The sequence below is a fragment of the Rousettus aegyptiacus genome, unplaced genomic scaffold (assembly GCF_014176215.1).
Source record: "Rousettus aegyptiacus isolate mRouAeg1 unplaced genomic scaffold, mRouAeg1.p scaffold_m13_p_5, whole genome shotgun sequence".
NCBI classification, from domain to species: domain Eukaryota; kingdom Metazoa; phylum Chordata; class Mammalia; order Chiroptera; family Pteropodidae; genus Rousettus; species Rousettus aegyptiacus.
Genome location: NW_023416308.1, coordinates 40,122,376 through 40,145,491, shown reverse-complemented (window position 1 = coordinate 40,145,491; position 23,116 = coordinate 40,122,376). Strand labels below are relative to the sequence as shown.

The 23,116-nt window shown below is 42.8% G+C and overlaps 1 long non-coding RNA gene across 2 annotated transcripts; it reads left to right on the top strand.

The window, feature by feature from the left end:
• The first annotated feature begins 2,177 nt into the window (after positions 1 to 2,177).
• Positions 2,178 to 22,916, top strand: LOC107502254. Of its 2 annotated transcripts, none has more exons than XR_001594947.2 (3): positions 2,178 to 2,331; positions 2,941 to 3,054; positions 22,697 to 22,916. It is a non-coding gene; the product is annotated as an uncharacterized LOC107502254 (long non-coding RNA). The 2 variants fall into 2 exon arrangements; XR_001594948.2 differs by having other exon boundaries at positions 2,178 to 2,335.
• Positions 22,917 to 23,116: the final 200 nt, after the last annotated feature.

The following is a 23,116-nucleotide window of genomic DNA, read 5'->3' as shown; positions in this document are numbered from 1 at the left end:
AGGAGACCTCCCCCAGTGATAGGGAAGTTAAAAGGAGACCCTCAACTGATAGCTGATCTAGAAATGTCCTGATATCTTCAGGCCCTAGGAGGATCCTCCACCACATCACCCAGGAAACCCTAGAAAAAGCCCGTATACCCTTAAGGGATTGCGTCTACCCCTATCATCCAGGAGATGAAGTATGGGTTAAAGACTGGAAGAAGTAGCCACTCCAGCTGATCTGGACTGGCCCTCACACTGTTATATTAGCAACTCCCATTGCTGTTAAGGTTGCAGGTATCACCCCGTGGATCCACCACACCCAAATAAAGAGAGAGACACCTCCAGAAAAATGGGAGACTTGGACTGCAGAGCCTCTTCCTGAGCAGCCACTCTGAATCATGTTCTGAAGGCAGCAGAGATCCACCTGAGATCATCCAGCCTACTCTGGTCAGTCTATGCACAGCAGAAGCTTGAGGAACAATCATCTGGACTTTCTAGATGTATTGTTATCATCGTTTAGCCCTAACCCTCTTTAGTATACTTGTCCTGTTTCTTACTTTAGGGTTGGCCTCAGTAGCACCCACCAATTGGAACCTGAGTCAAAGACCTATTTAGCTCTGACCTATTTAGCCTATGTCAGGATCCTCTTGATTCTTGCATGTTCAGGCTAAACCTCTCTTAAGTATATTTCTAGAGACTTTGTCTAATTGCTGTTGGTTGTTTTAATTCCTTATGATCATGAGAAAAATCCTTCCTTTGTTAATTCTAGTAGGATTTTATATTCGGGTAATTCAATCAATGGTGTCTCTTAACTTACCTTACAAGGGAATTATGTATACTGAGTACTTATATAGGACTCTTAATTTAGCTTATCATCTCTTAAACTCTTCCAACAGTGACTTGGCTAAATATTGTTGGCTCTGCCTATCTTTATCTTCTGCCTGCTACTCGGCTGTCCCCAACCCCATCCAGTATTGGGCAATCAGTAATATGACCCTTTACCCCAAGTATTGGGGAGGCCACCCATTTGGCCTGATGATATAGAAATTTATTTGATTTCAAAATTATTGACATGACTAAAGGTACACTGACAGGAAAGGCAGCCTCTCCTGAGCCTCCAATTTGTGGAACCAATTCATATCTTTGTCTCCTGGCTAACTGAACTGGGACCTGTACCCTGGTTTACTTGGCCCCTGAAATAAACATTGTTCCTAAAAATCAGTTTATGACCACCCCTCTAACACACACAAGAACTAAACAAGTGATATAATTCTTTCCCCTTCTTATAGCCCTTGGCATCACCGCAGGGGTAGGCACAGGCACAGCCAGCCTAGCATCCTCCCTGTCTTATTATCAAAAGACCTATTTGACAGCTTAGAAGACATATCCAAAAGCATTGTCACTTTACAAAGCCATTTAGATTGTTTAGCAGGAGTAGTTTTACAAAACCGGAGGGGACTTGATCTTCTAATAGCCAAAAAAGGAGGGTTGCACTTATTTTTAAAGAATGTTGTTTTTATATTAATCAATCTGTTATACTTAGAGATACAACAAAGAGGCTTACAGATAGAGCTTCGAAAATCTGCCAACAATTGAACGAGTCATGGGGGTCCTGGTCCAGAATATGGAATTGGGGTTCCTGGCTTCTCCCACTTGCAGGTCCTCTCCTCATGCTCTTCACAGCTCTTCTTTGGTCCCTGTATCCGGAACTGTCTTATCAAGTTTTTTCCTCATACCTAGAATCTACAAAGTTATAAATGGTTGTGACATCTGGACCACTCTTATACCAACCCCTAGGTCAAGAAAATCAAGATGTTGATGCCCTATAAGAATTTAAAGGACATCAAAAGGGGGGAACGAAGAGGAATTTTTCGCTCAAATGGTTAACTTATAAACAGCTCTTTGTTCTGCTTCTTTAGATATACTAGCCAAATAGGCTGAAGGGTAGGATGACTCAAGAGTAGCTAATGACTCATCCTCCCCTTTTGCTTGCTCTGTCTAGATAACACATGTATTGCCTAAATACCTGTTTGGAAATCTCATGCCCTGTAAATGGCTATAGCCCATAGCAACTCCTGTTGTCTGTAACCACCTGAGGACAAATTAACCAATTAGCCCATGCCAACTGTAAAACTGTAACTGTGCCGATAATCTCTGTGAAAGTAAGTTTATCCCTGAGCTCAGGGTCCAGATCTTCAGAGCGCTATCTCTTCTGGGACCGCCAGTGTCAAAAACATTAGTTATCCAACTCTTCAAGCGGTGCTTGGCTTCTCACCAGTCTGATTATTCTGCAGTATTCCCACATACCTGAGGCTCTCACTCCCAAACTCACTTGCCTCCATTCCAGAGGTAGGTAAGTTCACACCCAGGTGATGGTTACCATGCCATCAGTGACCTCCCTTCCTTTAAGACTCTTTCCCCAAGGGGCTGTAGCTTTTCCTTGCTCCATCCAAGGGTCAAGTTCCCTGCACCCTTCCTGCCCTGTCCCCTAATTTCTTCTAGACCTTGCGTAGCAGCCTCTGCTAGTTCTCTGCCTATGTGGGTCAATACGGAAGGGTTGCTGGTCACCCAAGGGCTTGAACCAGGTTTGGGGCTGCCCTCTCACCATCCCTATGCCCAGCACCCCCTCCCACACCTGGTGCCCCCTTGCACTCAGGGCTGGTAGCCATGGCTGGGCACAAGGCATTCCCTCAGTCGCTCACCTGAGGGTTGGGGAGCTATGGCTTGGTGAGTGGGAGTCGGGCACAGAATGACGTCTGGATCAACTTTCAGTGCGGCTCAATCCCTTTGGAAAGCCTCTGCTAGGCCTCCTAGGTGCCTCACTTAGTGCCAGCTGTACAGTAGGGGTTAGATTACTAGAGAAAGTGATCGCGTTTGGGAGGCTATTAAGCTGCAGGCCCAGAAAGCCAGGCAGGCTCCCAGGCCCACTGTTATGTACTTTCTATTTTCCTTTTCCAGCTACATGAAGACAGAGCAACAGCCCTGCCAACTGCCTTTTTGTGCTAAGCCTGGTGGAGGTGGGGTGACAGCTGCTCCTTGCAGGGAGCACCTACCATGAAGGCTGCAAAGGAGGTAGGATTGGGAGTGGAAATCCCTCCAAAGTTAGCCCAGTACCTATGGTCCCCAAGAGTGGGATTCAAGCCAAGAACTAGGACTAGCTGTGCAACTGTCCTGGTTAAGGAGGCAAACTTAATCTTACCCCATAACCCAACCCCCACCTCTGGTTGGCAGAAGCCTAACCTGCACACCCTCAGGAACGGCAGATGAACATGAGGGTGCTATTTAGGTTTTCAGAGGGCGTGTTGGCGTGTACAGCCTCATTTCCTGGGGCTCTGGCCCTGGGGCACCGGCTCTGTGCAGCCAGGCTGTGCACAGTGGCTCACCTATTTCCGTGGAACATACCAGTCCTGCTCCAAATGTCAAGCCAGGGACTTGGAGCCTTGGCAGCCAGTCCAGTTCACCTTGAGTGGTGCTCTCCTCCCACTTCCCTCACCTCTTGGAGTATCCATCCTGCTCCTTTCTTTCCAACCAGGGTACTGTGTGCCCTGGCGCCCTGATGGCTCCTAGGTGCATGCTCTCTGGAGCGCCCTGCCCCTCAGATAACACAGAGGAATATCTCGGCCTCTCCTTTTGAGTACTGGCCAGTGCCAAGGTCCCACAGGAAGGAAGCCAGAAGCACCCCTAGATTGAAACCATAGATGCGGGGACAGTTTTTTCCAGGGCATCTGCAGTCTGAGTTCTACTGCCCACTTGTCCCTGACTTTTGATGCACTCCTTGCCCTCTGGGATCCTCCATTTTCTTTATCCTGTTGTGAGGAGGCTTTGATATGCCACCTACAACTCACAGACAAGACTTCCTTTTTTGTGGGAGGAGGGCTTTACCCTTTAGATTATAATTACAGTTCCTGGTGCATACATCTCTCCAAGTGCCAAGGAAATGGACTTACACAGCTCCTACTGTGTGCTACCACCTTCCAATATCTAACTCTCACAGTAGTGATCTGGGGTAGATGTTTTCACCCCATTTTATTGAGTGTCATAAATGAGTGGATCATATGTGAGGGTCACAAGAGTTGCAGAAACGGAACTTGGACTCCACTGTCCACCTCATGTCAGTAATTCCAGCTTCACGAGGCTGTAGTGGAGGGAGATCGAGTGTTTGTTCTGTGGTCTCAAGCATGCCTCACTCTCCTGTCTGTAAAATGGGAGGATAAGATCTCTGTACCAGTTCTCTATTGCTTGTAACAAACATTCCTAAAGGAGAGTGGCTTAGAACAATATTTATTTAGTTAACACTACTGGGCCCTGGGATCAGCTGTGGGGTTCCTTTTCTATTTGGGGTCAGCTGGAAAGTTGGCTCATGGCCTAGGATGACTCTCTCACGGTCTAGGAGCAGGCAGTTTCTGGCTGTGGTAATGGGTATGACTCAGCCATGGGACTGTCTTCATCTAGTAGGCCATCCTGTGCTTGTTCACATGGCAGCTGGAACCTGAGGGCAGCAAGAGAGAGCAAGCTTTATGCACTTTCCACACTCACAAGCATACTTTTCTATATGCATCATGTTTACTAATGTCCCAGTGGCCAGTGCAAGTCATATGATCAAGGTTGAGTCAGTGCAACACTACAGGGCTTGGCTTGTTGGAGGAGAACAATTTGTGGCCATTTTTGCAATCCTCCACAGGGTTATTAAGAAGAGCAAATGAGAAGTGACTAAATACATTCTAAAGTAATAAAAATAACAGCAGACAATTATTTGCACATAGTAGAGAATCAAAACATGTTTAATAACTGTTCTCATCTTTATACTTGAGGTTCAGGGAGGTAAAATAACTTCTCTGGGGTCACACAGCCTATTAGTATAGAACTAGAATGTCCACCCCAGTACTGTCTGATTCTGAAGCTCATGTTTACAGTGGCCGTCCTCTGCTGGCTTGCCAGCAGGTGTTATTGAATTCTATCATTAATAGGGACTAATGGAATATTTACTTCATGTTGCAAGTTCTGTTTCTCCCTTCTGGCCCTTCTCATTGTTCTCAGACAAGAAGACTGTCCTCTTTTTGAAAAGACCAGGTGACTGTTGTACTTCTAATCTGTATCCAGTTAGGCTGTCAGGCACAAAGTACAAACCAGAGATACTTTGTTTATACATATCACCCACACACACCAGCAAAGACCAAGTTTAGAGTTTCTACTTCCACTCTCTCCAGGCTGTGACAAGGCCCCCCAAATACATTCTCATTGGGAAGCGAGACAGCTTGAGGTGGTGCTAGAGAAAGCCCCAATCAGAGTAAAGAGGAGGTCCACTCTCTCCCCACAGGGCAGACTTTTGCCGCCACCCAGCGGCAATGGGGCCACTCTCCCTACCTACGATTGCCAGTAAAGGTCACATGGGAGCACTAATGAAGCACTCACATGAGCCCCTAGTGATGAAGGACAGGGAAAATTTCCCTAAGTGACAGAGCGGGGTTGGAGGACCTACCCCTGCACCAGGAGAAGAAGAGCGTCCTTTGGAGGAGAGTGTAGAAAGATTCACCACACACACCAAAAGAGTCAAAAGGAAAGTTTATTTAAAAAGATGTAAAACTCCACAGACAGGCTGTGGTCCCTTCACAGAGGCAGAGAGTGAGAGAACAGTGAGAGTTCAAGGAATTCAATTTATATATCATTCTTTAATTACTATGAGGTATAGTTTAAAAGACTGAAAAGGATGAATAACTTCATCCTGGACGCTGCACAGGCTTTCAACTCCCTTGATGACTTTAGGACACCAGATGGGAAAAAGTGGTTGAGTCAATGACCCCCAGAGAAAGCATAAAGGACACCTATGGGAAAGGGTGAAGCTCATAATGGAAGCTCTCTAAAGGTCCTTTGGATTGGCAATTATAAATTTCCTTTCAAAGAGAAAAATGTTCTGGAACCAAAGTGCTTGCTACCATAGTTTAGAACTGCTGCTATCATTTTTGAGCGTCCTCTCGAATTGGGTAGCAAGTGTTAACAGACTCTCACTTGACATTCTCCCCACCTAATATATTGTCTATATTGTATGAAATGTGCTTGCTCACATTTTCATGTCTGCATTTTCTTGTAAACATCAATCAGCATGTCTATCTCAGAGGAAGGAAGGTGAGCTTAATGGGGATAGAATGAAGCTCTTTTCTGCCCTCTCCCTGGTAATTTCCTACACCACTACTTCAGAGGGAGCTAGCGGAACACAGAGGAAGTGTCAGTCATTGGTGATGCTGCTCAGCACTTAGTCAGGGAGCTTGGCATGATGGGGCCTTGGGGCAAGAGCATGTACGTGTGGGTGGTTGATAAGGATGGAACTGAGCTGCTGCTGTGCTTTCCTATTTGGTGGATGAAGGAAGGCCAAGGAGAGCAGCAGGAAGGAAAGAGTGACAGAGCTTTGGCAATATAGCTCAGGGGAACCTAGTCAATGTGAAATAGTCTAACAAGGAGTAAACACTAAAATGCATATTATGTTCCCAGAGTCCTGTGACTCCTGCTTGTTTTGAAATTCAGCTAAATTGCTACTGACTTCTTGATTTTCTTCAAGATCATTTCTCCCAGCAAAATCTATATATTATTACATTATATGTCCAATCTCTTCTTTAAGTTTTTTACTGGATGAAAGCAAATTTATGTGGCACATAACTCAATTCTAGTCAAACTATCTCATTATATTTATTCACTAATCCTTTCTCATAGATTAAATACAGAATATTTGAAAACACCAAAGTTATATTATGTAAAATTTATGCAGTCATCACGTGACACTTTCCTCTGAGTCTTTCTTGGTGTGCGTGTGTCCATTGAGTCATTGTCTATCCACTCACACTGGCTATGGAGACTGAGACAGTTCCCCACGTGGGGGAGACATGAGGGTAGTGCTGACACTCTCTAACCTAGCTGCACAGGAGATTTGCAACAAGGATGAGGGCCGCCAGGAATCCTCCAGTTTGACTTTGCATTATTACTTGCCACTGTCTTTGGGTATGGGCTTATAGGGTTTGAGCATTTCTAAAGATTATTGTGATCTTACCTCCCTGATTCATAACTGCCGTGAGACAGAGGCTGAGGAGTGACCCCAGGACTGACAGATGTTGACCTAAACTGTGCTATGTGGGTCTCTTAGGAATCTTTCAGCAGACCAGGAGCATGTGGATCCTCCATATGTCTTTTACACCAATTACCATGCTAAAGTTGGCTGTTAAATGTATCTGCCCTTGATTATGTGAAACTGAGCCCATTTTCTAAGAAAGGTCTGTCTTTGGGAACTGTGTAGACACTAGAACATTCAGGCATGTCCATGGCTGCTGGAAGTCGCTTAGTGACTAATGATCTTATTTATGATCGAATGTAAGGGCCGGTCAGTGGTCTAGAGCATCACCATAGGGGCATATTCCTGGGTTCACATTTTGGCTCCTTTTCATAGGAAGTCAAAAGCTTGAGCCATTAATCTCTGTATTGCCTTTATCTGAGGAGAAGGAATATTAAACAAACCTCCAGATACCACCAGGGTGAGGGAAGAATGGCTGTGGGCTTTTAATAAGTATGAACTGAGCTGCTGCCAAGTTATATTCCTGGGAGGATGAAGGAGCACAAAGAAACAGGGCAGGAAAGAAAGAAAAATAGAGTCTTTGCCATTCTAAAATGAGAATATAGTGTATTTAAAGTAACCTAAAAAAGGTGCAACAGTAAAATGCATGCCGATAGTTTCATGGCTCTTGTAGCCCATTTTAAAAGTGGCCAAATTCTCACTTATTTTTGAAATGTTAAAAGACCATTTTGGCATAGGCATGCCTATACTGCTACTGTCTTCATCTATAATATGGGATTTTTAACCTTTGTGGTAAAAACACAGAACATGCATTTTAGTGTTTACTCTTTGTGAACTCCTTCCAGCCATGGAGGGTGGGGAGGGGCAGCCAGACAAAGGCCTCTCTCAGATGGAGGCAAGTGCAGGTTTTATTTTTAGTCCCAGGATTTGAGATTTGGAGAGGAGTGAAGGTGAGAAATGTGCTCCAGGATGCGCTTCCCAAATCGTCTCTCCAGGTAGAGCAGGGAGCATGTGCACGAAACAGATGAAATTTTTATGCTGCCATCCTGGAGTGCCCTTTACACCAGGAGTAAACATGAGGACAGAACTGGAAAGTGCTGCCACCAGACCTGAAAGTGCAGGGGGCACTAATTCCCATCCACCACCTGGCTCACACTCTAGAGAATGTTGTCTCTGGGATCACATACCCATCAGAGAGTTAAGACCCACCATATTCCCTCCTTCAGCTAAATGCCAAATCTCAACCCCATAACTTTTATGGGGTTAGGATTTGGCGTGAGAAGTGCATGGCCATCTTCCTAAATGTCAGGCAAATCAAACATAACCAAAGGCTGTCAACTGGACTTCTGAAAATGATTATCATAAATAACAAGGCAAGAAAAGATCAGTATAAACATGGCACACCTAAAGCCTAAAGACAGAATACCTCTTCTTACTGTGTCATTAAAATATGGAAAGAAAAACAAAACAAAACAAACCTCAATATTTCTTTCTTTTTTTTCAATTTCATTTCCCACTTCCTCAGACTGCAAAGCAGCAGGTGTAAGCTGACTGTCCTCAGTAACCCTCTCCCATTGGATCTGACCAGGAATGTTGTTACTGATGTGGACTGGAGCCTGGGTGGGTGGCCAGCTTAGTGTGGATACCGAAGGACAAGACAAAGGGGTAACTTTTCCAACCTTGAACTATATACCTTCCAGGGGTGTGTATATCAGGTATTTATGAGGCCTCAGAGGGGCTGCCCAGAGATGAGGTCTGTGTGAGAAGGGGTAGAAAGCCAGGGGTAGGTGGTGCCTTTTCTGGGATTACCCATGGTCAACATTCCTGTCCCCACAAGTAGGAGCACACAGATAGAGTTTGAGGCTGAGAATTCTAAGACCATTTCACAGAAACTCTCAAATGAAATTTCTTTCGGTCCTACAAGAGAGCAGCAGGCTACCTCAACTCTGGGATCAGTCTCATGTCAGTTCTGAGTTGGCTTTGCACTGGAGCCCATGTCCCTCTCACTTCCCCTGCAGTTAGAATGTTCTACAGCCCTCACTGGCCACATGGTGTCAACCTCCCTTCAGTATATCATATTTCTTAGCCAAACAACCCTTGGTTAATATTGTCTACAAAAGAAGTGGCTGACAGGCAACTTCTAGCAGCAGATGAAAAGTATAAACATGTTCCTGTCCTGGAAGGAAACAGAACTGCAGCCAGATCCTTCAGTTCACTCCTGCTGACCACGTCACACCTGACTCCTAGCTCTGCTTCTCACCCAGTTCCATGAAGGGTAGTGCCTGGTATGTCATAGTAGATGGACAAGACAAAAGACCACAAAGGAAGCGCCTCTCTGCAGACATTTAGGAAGATGACCATGCATTTCTCACTCCAGCCATTGTGCCTGCATCCCGCCTCATTCCCAATAAGAAGGAGCACAGATATCATACAGATGGCTGTGGCTGGGCTCTCAGCATGATGTTCTACTGGTTCTTCTGATCTTAGCTCCTTGGAAGCCATCACCCCTCTACCCACAAGTGGTCTATGTGCTCTGTGTGTCATCCACTGCCCCTCTCTATCTTTTCCCTCTTAAGGTCCAGCTCAAGGTTCTGGATGTCACTTGCTCCAATGGAACCCACTGGGTGGCTGTCTCAGAGTTCCTAGAGCTTTTGTTTTCAGGACCACTTGTTTAACATTTAATCACAATCGGTCAGGGGCCCTTCAAGCACCACTGAGAAACCGATCTAGAGATTAATAATTTCTAGCACAATATTATCATGAGTAGAGAGTTTTAGGGGTAAACAAGTGACAATCTTCAATGCAGCAGTCTCATCTTTTGTTTTGTATGGAAAAAATAGTGACTCCTACAGGACAATCAAAATCTATCAAAACACAATCTATTACACATAAGATTCATGATCCAAAAGAAAACTCAAACCATAGTTTGTCTTGTTTCATATTTATAATGGCTTAAAACAACTTGTTTGACTTGATTCCCTGCAAAGGCCTTCAGAAGAAACCAAGACACAATTTTATTTGGTAGATTCCCCAGGGGGATGAGCAGTGATGCCCCTGACACACTGCTGAGCCTCTCTTCCTCACCTTGGTACATACAATGTCCCCTTTGTCCTCCTAAGAAGGGCATCCAGGTGACCCCTGAAGTGCAGTTCTGAAAAAGACCTCTTGGTTCTCTCCTCATTGTGTACAGCGCATCTTTCCCAGCACAGGAAACCATGGCTGTATAAGTGTGTCAGGTTTCCACCTGGCAATGGTGTTTCCTATTTTGTTCAACATTTTCTGAAGCAAAATAGTTGGCTTTAGTTGATGAAAGTTGGACTGAATGCCCCCAAACTCTACCTGGAGACCTCCTTTTCTTAGATTCCTAAAGAACTGGGTATGGCATGTAACTACCCCAGGTACCTCCCGCAAAGGATGGAGCCCTGCCCAGAATTCAGCTGTGACGGGGGAAGAGCTAAGACGTGAGGCCCTCTATAATCCCAAGGGTTTGGGAATGAGGGAAGGATCCAGGGTGAAGTACCATTCATGAAAACATCCCCCTAGTACTAATATGTCTGAGGTAGCAGTACTGGGTCACTGCCTTCTCAGACCCAACAGGTATCCCATACAAAGAGCATCAGGAAAAAGGATGAAATCATAATTGATGCCAAAACACATTAAAAGACTAGAGTGCCTCCAAGGCATGGGGTTTAGGATGAGAAGGTTATTCTATAGGACGTGGTCCCCCAGTCACTGGCTGGGCAACTCTGCATAATTCATCCACATTCACAAACCTCCCTTTTTTCAGAACTCAAAAAAATACAGTTACAGATCCTATACCTGTGTGTGACCAATCAAAATGCTATGAGGGGAATAAAAAGGCTTTTTCAGAGTTCAGATCTATTACTAAATAAAGTGGTTATTAACCCTATAATAGGGATTATGAAATACAGTTTTGTTCATTTAAAACACTGTGAACATTTTCCTGAAAGGTTGTGGCATTTTTCCTCTGGTTTATTGAGGTGTACTTGGTATCTGGTATACTGCACATTTTTAAAACTTACAGTTCGATAAATTCTGAAAAATGCGCAACAAGCAGTATAATAAAGATTATACTCATGTCAGTTCTGAGTTGGCTTTGCCCTGGAGCCCATGTTCCTGGCACAGGGCTTTGAAACTGGAGCTTTCTGAGTGATGAGATTGACTTTGTTATTTCAAGAGGTCGCTCATGGTGGGAACCTAGGTGGTTATAAGACAGGAGCCAAAGACCAACTATAGGATCAGATGTTGGTAAATTTTGAGCCTATCTGACCTCCAAGCATGGGAGGAGTCTAGGCATTGCCTTCAGTCACACGGCCAGTGATTTAAATGATTATGCCTACATAATAACCCCCAATGAAAACTCTGGACAACAGTGAATAGTGAACTTTCTAGGCTGAGAAACACATGGACATACGGGAAGGGTGATGAGCCAGGGTCCACAGGACAGGACATGGAACCTTTGCATTCAGAACCCTCTCGGGCCTCGCCTATGGTCCACCTTTATAATAAACTGGAATCAAAAGCAAATTGCTCTCCTGAGTTCTATGAGTTGTGTCCATTAAATCATTCAGCCTGAGAAATCATGGTACCCCCTGAATATACAGCACAGATGTCAGCAGTGTGGGCAGAAGTCAGGACTGTCTTGTGGGACTTTGCCCTAAATTTGTGACATCTGATGCTAACACTGGTTAGTTAGCATCAGAATCATACTGCAGTTTGGCAGAAATGGCACAATTGGTGTCAGAAATGTGGATTCATTAGAAGGACCCCGACTCACTGAGACATCTTCTTTGGGAAAAGAAAGGATGAAAAGTAGGGAATGAGAATTTTTTAATTCCTAGGTGGCCACAGGGTCACTCATGATAAGAAACATCAGTTCTATCACAATCATTTAAGTTAAAGTAACCAAGAAAATTCAGAGATGATAGATCCAACTCACGGACTAATGCATAGTGAAGGAGAGTGAAATAACAAGAAAAGAGTGAGGTATGCAGTCCCTTGGGTATTGTTACCTGGAATATCTGCCATCAAATTAAAAGAGAATGCTAGGTCACATCTGGAAATAGTGTTGTGACTAGGGCATTATCTAATTTTATCAGCCTACTGGCTCTTTTTAAACTAGGTGGCAAAAGCTGGGTATTTATATTTCTAGGAGAAAGTTTTACTGCCCAAAGGCACATAGACAAATTTCTATAATGTATCATAGCATCTAAGTTTCACATTACTGAGTAGGTGTGGGGAGGATTAATTAAAGGTCTTCCAGAAATGGATTTGGCCTAAGTAGGGATTTAATATATAATCTAAGAGAAATGAATTATCTGATTTTTCATGAATAAATAATATATATCAAATATGTTTCAAAGCTCCCACTGAATAGAGCTCAGAAACCTGGATGAAATATTAGAAGTAAAAGATGACATAGCAGGGCTGAGACAGCTTTCTTTGGAAAAGCCTTCCTATATTGGCCCTTGGCTGATGTCTGAAATCTAGGAATAAGGAGAGTCCCTACTCCAATAAGAGTGGCTCGCTTTGCATAAACTGTTTTTGCAAACACTGTGTTTCTGCTGAATCACTCTTTCCTTCTGGAATTCTTCAATTTAGGAATATGCTAAGCAGAGGGTACCTAAATGACCAGTCACCAATAAAAATCTCTGCTCAGCACAGTCTCTAATGAACTTCTGTCACAAGTTATTGCTGGAGGAGGTAAGTGTACATGTGTGACTCTGTTGGAACAGAATTTCTAAAATCTTGTGCACCTCATTTTCTCTGGACCTCCTTTCATGCACATTTTCTCTTTGCTTATTTTGTTCAGTGTGCTTTCACTGTAATATCATAGCATTCAGTGTGACTGTATACTGAATTCATTGAGTCCTCTTAGAGAATCACAGACCTTGGGGATAGGAAAGTGGGCTCTAGCCATTCCCTCAACACAGGCTGGTACATGAGAAAAAAAAATAGACACTGTCCCTGAGAAATGTCCGGACATTAGACTTACTAAACAGAGTTTGTCTATTTAAAATATGTTCAAAGAATTAAAGACAATCATGTTTAAAGAACTTAATGATAATATGAGAATTATGTCTGTCCAAGTAGAGAATAACAGTAAAAAGCTTTAACTTATAGATGTAACCAAATAGAATTTCTGAAGTTGAAAAATATAGTTAACTGAAAATTTCAACAGAAGAGCTTTAATTAGTTTCCCATGGCTGCTGTAACAAAATACTATAAACTATAGGGCTTTAAAAAACAGAAATTTATTGTTTCACACTTCTAGAGGCTGGAAGTCTAAAGTCAAGCTGTAGGCTGGGCTATGCTCCCTTTGAAAGATCTAGAACATTAGACTTCCTTTCTTCTTTCTAGCTTTTGGTATCTTCTGAAAATCCTTGGTATTCCTTGGTTTATAGCTGCTATCAGTTCAATCCATGCCTCCCTCCATCATCATATGGCTTCTCTCTGTGTCCATACTTCCCATTCTTATAAGGATATTAAGTTATTGGAGTAGGGCCTATACTAATCCAATATGACCTTATCTTAACTTGATTATATCTGTAAAGATTATATTTCCAAATAAGGACACTTTCACAGGCAATAGGAGTTAGAGCTTTAATGTGCATTTTGGAGAAAACAAACCCACAACAGGGCTGAACAGCAGATTTGAGCAGGAAGAACACAGAATTAGAAAATTTTAAAGGTCAACTGAGATGCAGTCCAATGAAAAGTAAGTTAAAAAATATAAAGGTGGGAGAGAAAAATAGACCCTCGGAGACCCGAGTAATACTGTCAAGCCTACCAACATATGCATAAAGAGAGCCCCAGAAAAACATAAGAGAAGGCAAAGGATAATGAAAATATATGAAGCAACAATAGCCAAAATCTCACCAAATTTGATTTTAAAAAAACCTTAATCAGAATATTCAAGAAGGTCAATGAACACCAAGTAAGATAAACTCCACCATAATAAAATGGTTCAAGGCCACAGACAAAGAGAATCATGAAAGCAAAAAGAGGGAAGTGACTAATCAAGTACAAAGTCTCCTTAGTGAAGTTAATGGCTGATTTTCATCAGAAACCATGGAGGCCAGAAGGCAGTGGGGTGACACATTAAAGGTGCAGAAAGTTGAAAACTGCTAACTAAACGTATTCGATTTAGCAAAAATGTCCTTCAGTAATGAAGGTGACATTAAGTCATTCACGGATAAACAAAATCTGGAAGAATCCATTGCTACCATCGGCCTGAGAAGAAATACTGAGCGGAGTCCTTCAGGCTGAAATGAGAAAATAGAGGAGTAACTTGAATCTATTATGAAGAAATAAAGTTACATAGATAAGTATAAATATAAATAAGCACATAAAATGTATATAGATGTATAAACAATATACTATTTCTATCTAATTTAAAAGAATACTACATGAAGTAAATATGAGCACACAATGTATGAAGACATAATCTGTATGACAACAGCAAAAAGTAGGGAACATGGAACAGATCTACATAAAAGTAAAGTTTCTGTATCCTATTTAAGTTAACCTGGTATTAATTCAAATTAGAATGTTAATTGTAATTTTCAAGGAAACTAGTAAGAACATACCGCAGAATACATAATAAAAGAAATAACATGGGAATTAAGTTGGTACACTAGAAAATAACTAATAAAAAACAGTAATTGAGAAATAGTAAAATAAAAAGGTAAAACTCGTATAGAAAACAAATGACAAGATGACAGATTTCAATGCTACTTGATTACGATCTCAATATACATGGATTATACACACCAATTAAGAGACAGATATTGGCAGAATGGATAAAAACTATGATTTATATGTTATTCACAAGAGTTACACTTTAAATTTTAGACATGAAGCAGTCGAAAGGAAAAGAACGGGAAGATGTATGCCAAGCAAATATTAACCATAAGAGAACTAGACCGGCATTATTAACATAAGACAAACTTTATGAAAAGATTTTTATAGAGACATTTACAGACATTTTATAGTGTGAAAAAGGGTCCACTCTTTAAAGAGATAATTATAAACATTTTCTAATTGACAAGAGACCCCAAAATATACACAGCAAACTGACAGAACTGAAAAGAGAAACAGATCCCTCAGCAATAATAGTCGGAGGCTTCATTACTCAACTTTCAATAGTGGAAAGAATGTTATTTTTTGTGATGTTTACGTCAGCCCTGTAGGCGGGCAGAGTGGGGGTTGCGACTCATATTTTGTGGTTCAGGAAACTCAAACTTAGATTAAGCGACTTGTCCAGAGTGTTAACCCTAGAACCAATCTTAATAGGCCTTGTTCTATTTCTAATGAGATATTGTTTTTCTGAGACAGCAGAACACGCCCTCAAAGCATACGCTCAGACAGTCAAGCATGCACACTGGAGAAGGAATTCACCCTAGAATAACCTTTCAACATCATCAGGTCAAAATCCACCTCAGACTACACACTAATTCCCCTGCCCCCAATTCAAACACATGAAGCATAAGAAGTTGTGATTCTCAAGCGCCTGTGCACTATGCTCTCATTACATTGAAACTATGTTATTCTATAGAAGACGCCCAACTTCCCAGGCTTTATCCTTTAAATGTACCCCAAAAACCCTCTGTGCAGGAGATAGATTAAGCCTTGCCTCCTGTCTTCTTGTGGGTCAATTTAGCAATAAAAGCCTTTACTTTTCTCAGAACCTGGTTCTATAATATTGGCTTCTATTTTTGTCAGGCACCAAGCCCTTCCTCAGTGTCAGTCGCAACCCTGATGAATGATGGATCTGAGGCAGGGCATATAAATGGTTTCCTGGGACAGAGATCCCTGAACATTGGACATGAGATAACGTACTGGACACCCAAACCAAGTGTGCTTCTCATTCCCTTTCCTACATCCTTCTGTCCCAAGGTTGCTACAGGGACACAGCTGGTGCCCTGAGGAGGTGCCTGGCCCAAAAGAATAGCCCAAATCCTAACCCAACTTCTAACTCTATGTATTTTCTTTCTTTCTTTTTTTAAATGACCATTTCAAATTTAATGAGTACACAGGTGATATTAGTTCCTTGCTTCAAGTTTCAAAACTTAACCAAATGAAGACACCCTGATGGACTGGGAAATCCAAACATGTGTCCACCTCCCCCTCACTTGCCTGCCAGCACGTGATTCTACCAGCTGCCTTGAAGTGAGACTTTCTGGTGGTCAGGTGACCATCCTGAATGACCAATAGATTGCTTGACTGCCAACCACCTAGAATCCAGGACATTTAAACTAACTGCCCACATAACAGTTGCTCAACGAATTAGCTTCATCTTCCACTGACCAAACTGGGATGAATAGTTAACATTAATTACCTGAGAAAGGGATCTGTTGGGCAGGTGCTTTCACGGCTTATTGACTGAAGTCTACAGTTTCCAGGGTCTGACTATTGATTGACTTGAGCAGCCTGGACACAGGCCTGGCTGAGAGCAGGCAGTGGCTGCACTGGCTCTGAGTTGCGCTCTATCCTTATCTCAGCCCAAGTCCTTTCTCACCACAGCCCAGCCTCTGCTGTACAACTACAGTTTAATGACCAGACTCTCCCAACTGATGTTATTTTGGCAGCACCTTCAATGCAGTGTGTGTGGGGGAGGCAGTTGTGCTTTTTCTACCTGTTCATTGGCCTGGTGCCCATTTTTAGGCTGCCGAAACACTGCTGGAAAAACTAGGAGAGTCTCTTGACTGCAGAAGAGTTTTGTGGAACTCCTGTGTTTAAATCCTTTATGCTCTTTTCTCTTTGGTACCTGAGACCCAATCCTGGAAAATACACTAAAAATAGAGAGGATTGTTGGTAATATTGCTGCAGAACACTATGAGAAATAAGAATTCATTCCCAAGTCACACTTCTATTCTTGTTCACCAGCTGTCAAGGGGAGCCAACTGAATCTAAATTGTGCTTAGAAGAGCGGGTGTGGCAGGGTGTGCTTAGATAAATAGCACCTGGTCATGGGGGGACATGAATTTATTTCAATGAGACAATATAGAAAGTCAAAACAGCACAGTACCTAAGCTTGGAAGCTGGTGTCTGATGACTTGTATCACACCGAGAGCCACGTGAACCTGAAAAAGTCACTTAACTCCTCTATTTTCAGTGATGTGCTATTAGGGCATGACAATGGTGACAGAAGACCACAAAGAAGTTAAAAAAGAGTTTCCTCATGTGAACCAGATTGTTAGTTGTCAGCGTGGGTTGACTTCTATATTGACAATACCAGTGAGAGATGGAATACGTGGAAATTTGCACCCACGAAATAAAAGAACATGGCTTAGCATTTTTATAAGTCACTTTAATATGGGACACTGAATAATTATTCTCAAATTAACTTTGTGAGCATTATTTTCACTGTATCTTCATTTGTGTTCTTTATAAGATGTGCCCTGTCATGTAGACTGAAGTAGACTTTTGGTCCACATTTCGCTTTCCCTAGATGAGGCTGATGATGCTTTGTCTTCCACTACCCTCCTCACAAAAGCCAGAGTAACATATGACAATAGAGAGACCTGTTGACACGTCAGTGGCAAAAGACCACAGGGAATTTAGAAATAGTATATTCACAGTTCCAACTATTGGCCCCTTTATTCACCAACTCTTTGGAAGTCCTCCTGAAGTAAAATTGGACCACATTTCACAGCGTGTCTGTAACATCTCAGCATAATATAGGTTTTTGTCCACAAAAATTTATCCATTGGGTGTTTTATACACACACCAAACTGCCTGTGTCCAATTTTGTGGGAAGAAGGTCTGTCTTCTATAACTTCTTCAAAGCTGGGATAGGGCTGTAGATCCTGCCTACAGAGAATAAAAATCTCTGGAAGCCTATCCTAAGAGCCCTGGAAGCAAAGAGCATAAGTTATTCCAGTGCACAGAAGCCTTGCAGCCTAGAAGATATAAATTTAGCAAAAGATTGAAAAAACAAAAGTAAAAATTAATAGTAGAGGTAATTGACAATGAAGTTACTTTTTCATGGCAGTTTATTAATAAAAAGTAAAGATATCTAGTGAAAGGAAATTGAATTATTTTGAAGAGAGAGTAGTCGCACAGACACTAGGCTAAAAGAAAAATTTTTCAGAAAAGTTCCATGATTTATCTATTTTCCAGAACAAGAGCTTAAGGTCTTCTATGGGTTTACAGGAATAGATCATACTTTCCGTTTTATTTTCTGGAGGGACCTGTGAGGACTCAAACGAAACTGGTTTAATTCAAGACAAGTACACCCAGCTGTTGATTCCTTATAATTTGACAGCAGTTGGGAACTTAACAAAATTTGGTAGGGCACTTTCTTTTTGCCTTGAGGGGCTAACTCTCATTAGATCACAAGGAGGGATCTGCTCTGCTCCATAGGAAACCTTGAGATACTAATGTCTGTGAATGGTTAACCCTTAGATTCCCCACAAACATGCAGTGTGATGGGCAAGGGGGTTACCCCCTTTTTGGCTGTGTCTCAGTTTCCCAGGACGAGGTGCTCTCTGCACCGGACCCTGGTACTGATGTGTGGTGGAGAATGTCATTGCTAGGCCCAAACTCACAATGGGAAAAGTAAATTACCTTATGTTAGGCTGGCTATTTATTCCTGTCACTGTGCACTTAGCATGGGAGAGAGGCCCATAGGATGCATCAGGACAGAGTAGGTAGCTCTAGTATTAGTAAAAATTCAGGGTTTTTTTCCCTGCCATGTCAAGGATGACCTGAGGCTCCCACTGTCATGATCTGCAAGCCCTTGAGCCTCTGTTTTTGGAGGAGAGAGCAACTCCCTCATGAGAGGCTTGCTATGAGGGGCGAGGACTTATGAGGTCCACCCCTCCCCGGCTTCCCAGGACTGGATGGACACTTGCCCTTCCAGTGCCCTTCCTTCTGGCAGTTTGCACATTGATTATGCCCCCAGTCCCAATGATGCCAATCATAACCAACCAAGATTGAGGCCCTCCAGGCATGAAAGGTTTTGTTGGATTTTTGTTGTTGTTGTTTTGTTTTGTTTTGTTTTGTTTTTGCCTAGAGTCACCTCGAGGTGGTCTCTGTATTATGGCAGCTAAAATTTGTGCCTTTTTATATTGTGCTTCCTTCTCTGCCCGGTTCCGGTTATTAGACACCTTAAAGACCTCTGGCACTAGGCAGCCTGTAGGGCTGGGGTCTAGGCCCCAACTTTTGAAGTTTCTTGTTGAATACTGGGCACAAACCGAGTTATGAAATGTATAGCCAGGAGTGTCTGGCCCTCAGACTTTGAGCCAATGTTAGAAAACTGGTTAAGTCAACATAAAACAGAGCACAGAATCCTTGTTTTCTACTCAGAAAACATTTCTATAATATTAGTAGCAATGTAGTCTAAGAAACTTAAAACACAACTCTAATTTTGCATTAGCTTACTTTAGACATTTAAATTTCTAATCTTGTTTAGCTTGAACACATATAAAATTTCCTCTCGAAATTTCTCTTCGCAAGCCTTCTACAACTTTCCTCATTCCTTCAGTTTGCCTCTTCTCACTCATTCAGAAATAACCAACTTTAAGACAAACACCTTTCCTTCAATTTCCTTCAAAATATATCTCCATGCTTTATACCTTGTTACCCAAAACATACATTTTCCTTTCCATCATCATTAAAATTTTCTTAACTCAACCACCATATTATATATATATGTGTAACACCAACAAATATAGATCACACACATACTCTTATTATTTCCCCATCATCAGTATTTGTAATTTCCCTGAGGGTACATATCTAGTTTCCTCAGGGAGTGATGAAATAGATGGGGTCCTCAGAGAACCTGGCCCCACCTCAAAGTCTGAGGGTGAAGGGAGAGGAGAAAATTCCTGATTATTTTGAGATCTTTTGGAAGGTGATCTTATCATTGGGCCATCTCATAAGTCTGGGTTTTGGTAAGGTAAAGGAGTATAGAAGCTTATACATAGGGGACTGCTTCCCACTTTTTTAATTGTAAGGTAGTATTGTAGTTTAGCGAACAGTTTACAGGTCAAACTTCTAGGCCCCCCTCCCTTCATTAGTTTGGAAGGAAGAGTGACTCCTACTGGTTCTTGCTGCAAGGAATTGCTGTCTGACATTTCACTGACAGCTGGGCCATGGGGCTGCAGTTCCTGCCTTCCCCATGGGACACAATTGGGAACTGCTTGTTCTGCTTGGGAGGAAGGAGGAACAAGAATCTTTCCTTACAGGGAACTGAACCTGGCACCTTGGGTAAAAGTACTGAACCTTTACCCCTAAGATACTAGGGAACACAACCCTAGCTGTGCCTGAATCTGAAAGCACATTAGTCCACCCAGAGAGGAGTACACATGCGCCTTGTGGTGCAGTGCTGACTTGGAAGGCAGAAGGGGAGGGGACATAAGCACAGGCCAGGGCCCTCCAGTGCTAGAAGGGACAAGTGCAGTAGGGGTCTGGGCCCACTACTGCTATCAGTATGCACAGGGGTTTACCTGCAGCTCCAACAAGGGGGAAGCAGGTGGGGATCCTGGGTCCCCACTGCCAGAGGGGGAATGGTAGCACAGGTCTAGGCCCGTAGTTGCTCCAAGTGTGTACATGGATTTACCTGTGGCTCCAAGGGAGAGATACAGAGAGACACAGATTCAGGAATAGCAAAAGAAAGCCACCTTTTCAGAGGGAAAAAACTACCTTCAAGTCCCGCACTGTAGGGGATGCAGGCCAGGAAACCCAATGCAATAGGGACTGGCTGGCTCAGTGCACAGTTCTGAGCTATTTGGGCCATCTCTTGAGATTACTCCCATGTCCCAGAGCCAAATGAGAAATGAGGACAGAACAGATAGGGGACAAGTTAAGAGAGTTCAGTGGAGCTGCTACTGTGACTCTGCCTCCTCCCTACTAGAGTTCCTGCTGGAGAGGGGAGGGAAGAAGGGAAAGGCTCAGGGACAAGGTTGGAGAGTAAGCCTGGACAAGCTTCCCTGGTTGTGAGTACCCAGTGAAATAAAAGCAAGGGGCCAAGAAGAAGGAACAGAAGATTCTCATGGGGGCTTACCTGTCTTATTGTGGCTGAAAGGTGCTGGCAGTCTTTTAATTTGGAGTTGGGCAGGGTCTCTCAGCAGGTCTTCTCTGTAATTCCAAAGGTGACTCCAAGTCAGGAAAGTTAGAGGAAGAAAAGTAGGAAAAGTAGACAGAACAGGTGGACTCTTCTGGGTTAGAGGACAAGTCTCTCACCAGCTCCCTAGAAACAGAGTCAACTTTTTGCCCAAGGCAAATTGATCTGCACTGCATAGGGAAATGAATCCTAGCCACTCTCAGATGAGAAGAGCCATGACAAACTTGGGTGAGAGACGAGTTTGTCCTTTGGTCCTTTCGTGGTCAGCCAGAAAAGACGATGCAGGACAGAGTAAATTTCCCCGAGTTGGTTGGGGGAGACCACTGAGATAAGAGGGTCTTTTGATGAAGAGTGCCAAAAGAATTCAACACACATGCCAAAAGAGCCAAAATAAAAGTTCATTAGGAAAGGAGTAACACTTCACAGACAAACTGTGGTCTCCTCGCAGAGGCAGAGAGTGAGAGGGACCAAGAGAGAAGTGGAAAGGTAAGGAGTGGGAGCTGAGTGTTTGGGAAATTCAGTTTATACGTCATCCATTAGTTCCCATTTCCTTTGACATGGTCATATAGTGAGGAAGGGGAGGAGTATGTAGTGTGAAAAAGTAAGAAAATGTAGAGTGAAAGTCCTGCTGACTGGCAGTTCCCAGTCTTTAGAAAAACCATAGATTCTCCATGGTTTTAGACATAGGGAATAAACAATTTTATTTTGTGTAGGGAAGCCACTTAAAGACTCCTGTTGTTCCTGTTTCCCTTTCATATGTGTGGGAAATGGGTCGTTGGCAATCCCAGCAGAAATCTTCCTTTGTTCTGCAGGTGTCCTCCTGGCCTGGCTTCAGGGCTTATTAGGATATTGCAATCTCTGAATGTAGCTTGCCTCCTTCCTACATTTGCAGGACTGTGTGAGGGGCTTTTGAATGCTTTTAAGTGAGGAAGAGGGGGCTAGGGATGACAAGGTGGTGGACAGACCCAAGATCCTTACTGATGTGGTAGGCAAACAATGTCTCCACCGCATGGTCTGCAGATGTCTGCTCAATATGTCTCTTGACAATGTTCTTTCAGGTTCATGAGAACATATCCACTGTACCTTCAACTGGGCCATTTCTGACATGCACTCTCATGTGGCTGGATGCAGATTCTTCTGGCACACTTCTTTGTGATACTTGTTGAGAGTGTTGTCCTTCGCTAAACTCCTCTCCTTATATCTTTGAGACAAAATCCTGGGAAATGCATGACAACAGTGAGAACCATTGATTTCTGATGGCCAGAGAGCACAGGGAAGTCAGGAAGAGTTTATTCACTGTTAACCAGATGGTAAGTGGTCAGTACTGAGTGAATTTTATAGTGAGGGAAATAATGGTTGAAAACGTACATAATACTTTGCAACCAGAAAATAAAATGGCTTATGTTTTTATGATAGTCACTTAATATGAGACACCAACAAATTATTCTCGCATTAACTTCGTGAGCATAATATTCATGGTAACTTCATCTGTGTTGCTTGTAAGATGCACCCTGTCAGGTGGCCAGAAGCAGACTCTTGATCTACTTCTCACTTTTGCTCAGATGCTGCTGATGATGCTGTTCTCTTCGACTAATCTCCACTTCACAAAGGCCTGGAAAAGGTGTGATGATGGTGAGACCCATGACCAGTTAGGGGGAGAAGACTACAAAGAAGTTAGGAAGAGTTTATTCATGTGAACCAGATTGTCAGTTGTTGGTGTGGGTTGACTTCTATATTGACAGAACCAGTGAGAGACGGAATACGTGGAAATTTGCACCCATGAAATAAAAGAACATGGCTTAGCATTTTTATAATAGTCATTTAAATATGGGACACTGAATTATTCTCAAATTAACTTTGTGAGCATTATTTTCACTTTACCTAATCTGTGTCACTTATAAGATGCATTTACTAAATATCTGGGAGAATTAGCAAGAATGTGGTAGTGGCTGCCTCCAGAGGGGATACTTGGATGACTACAG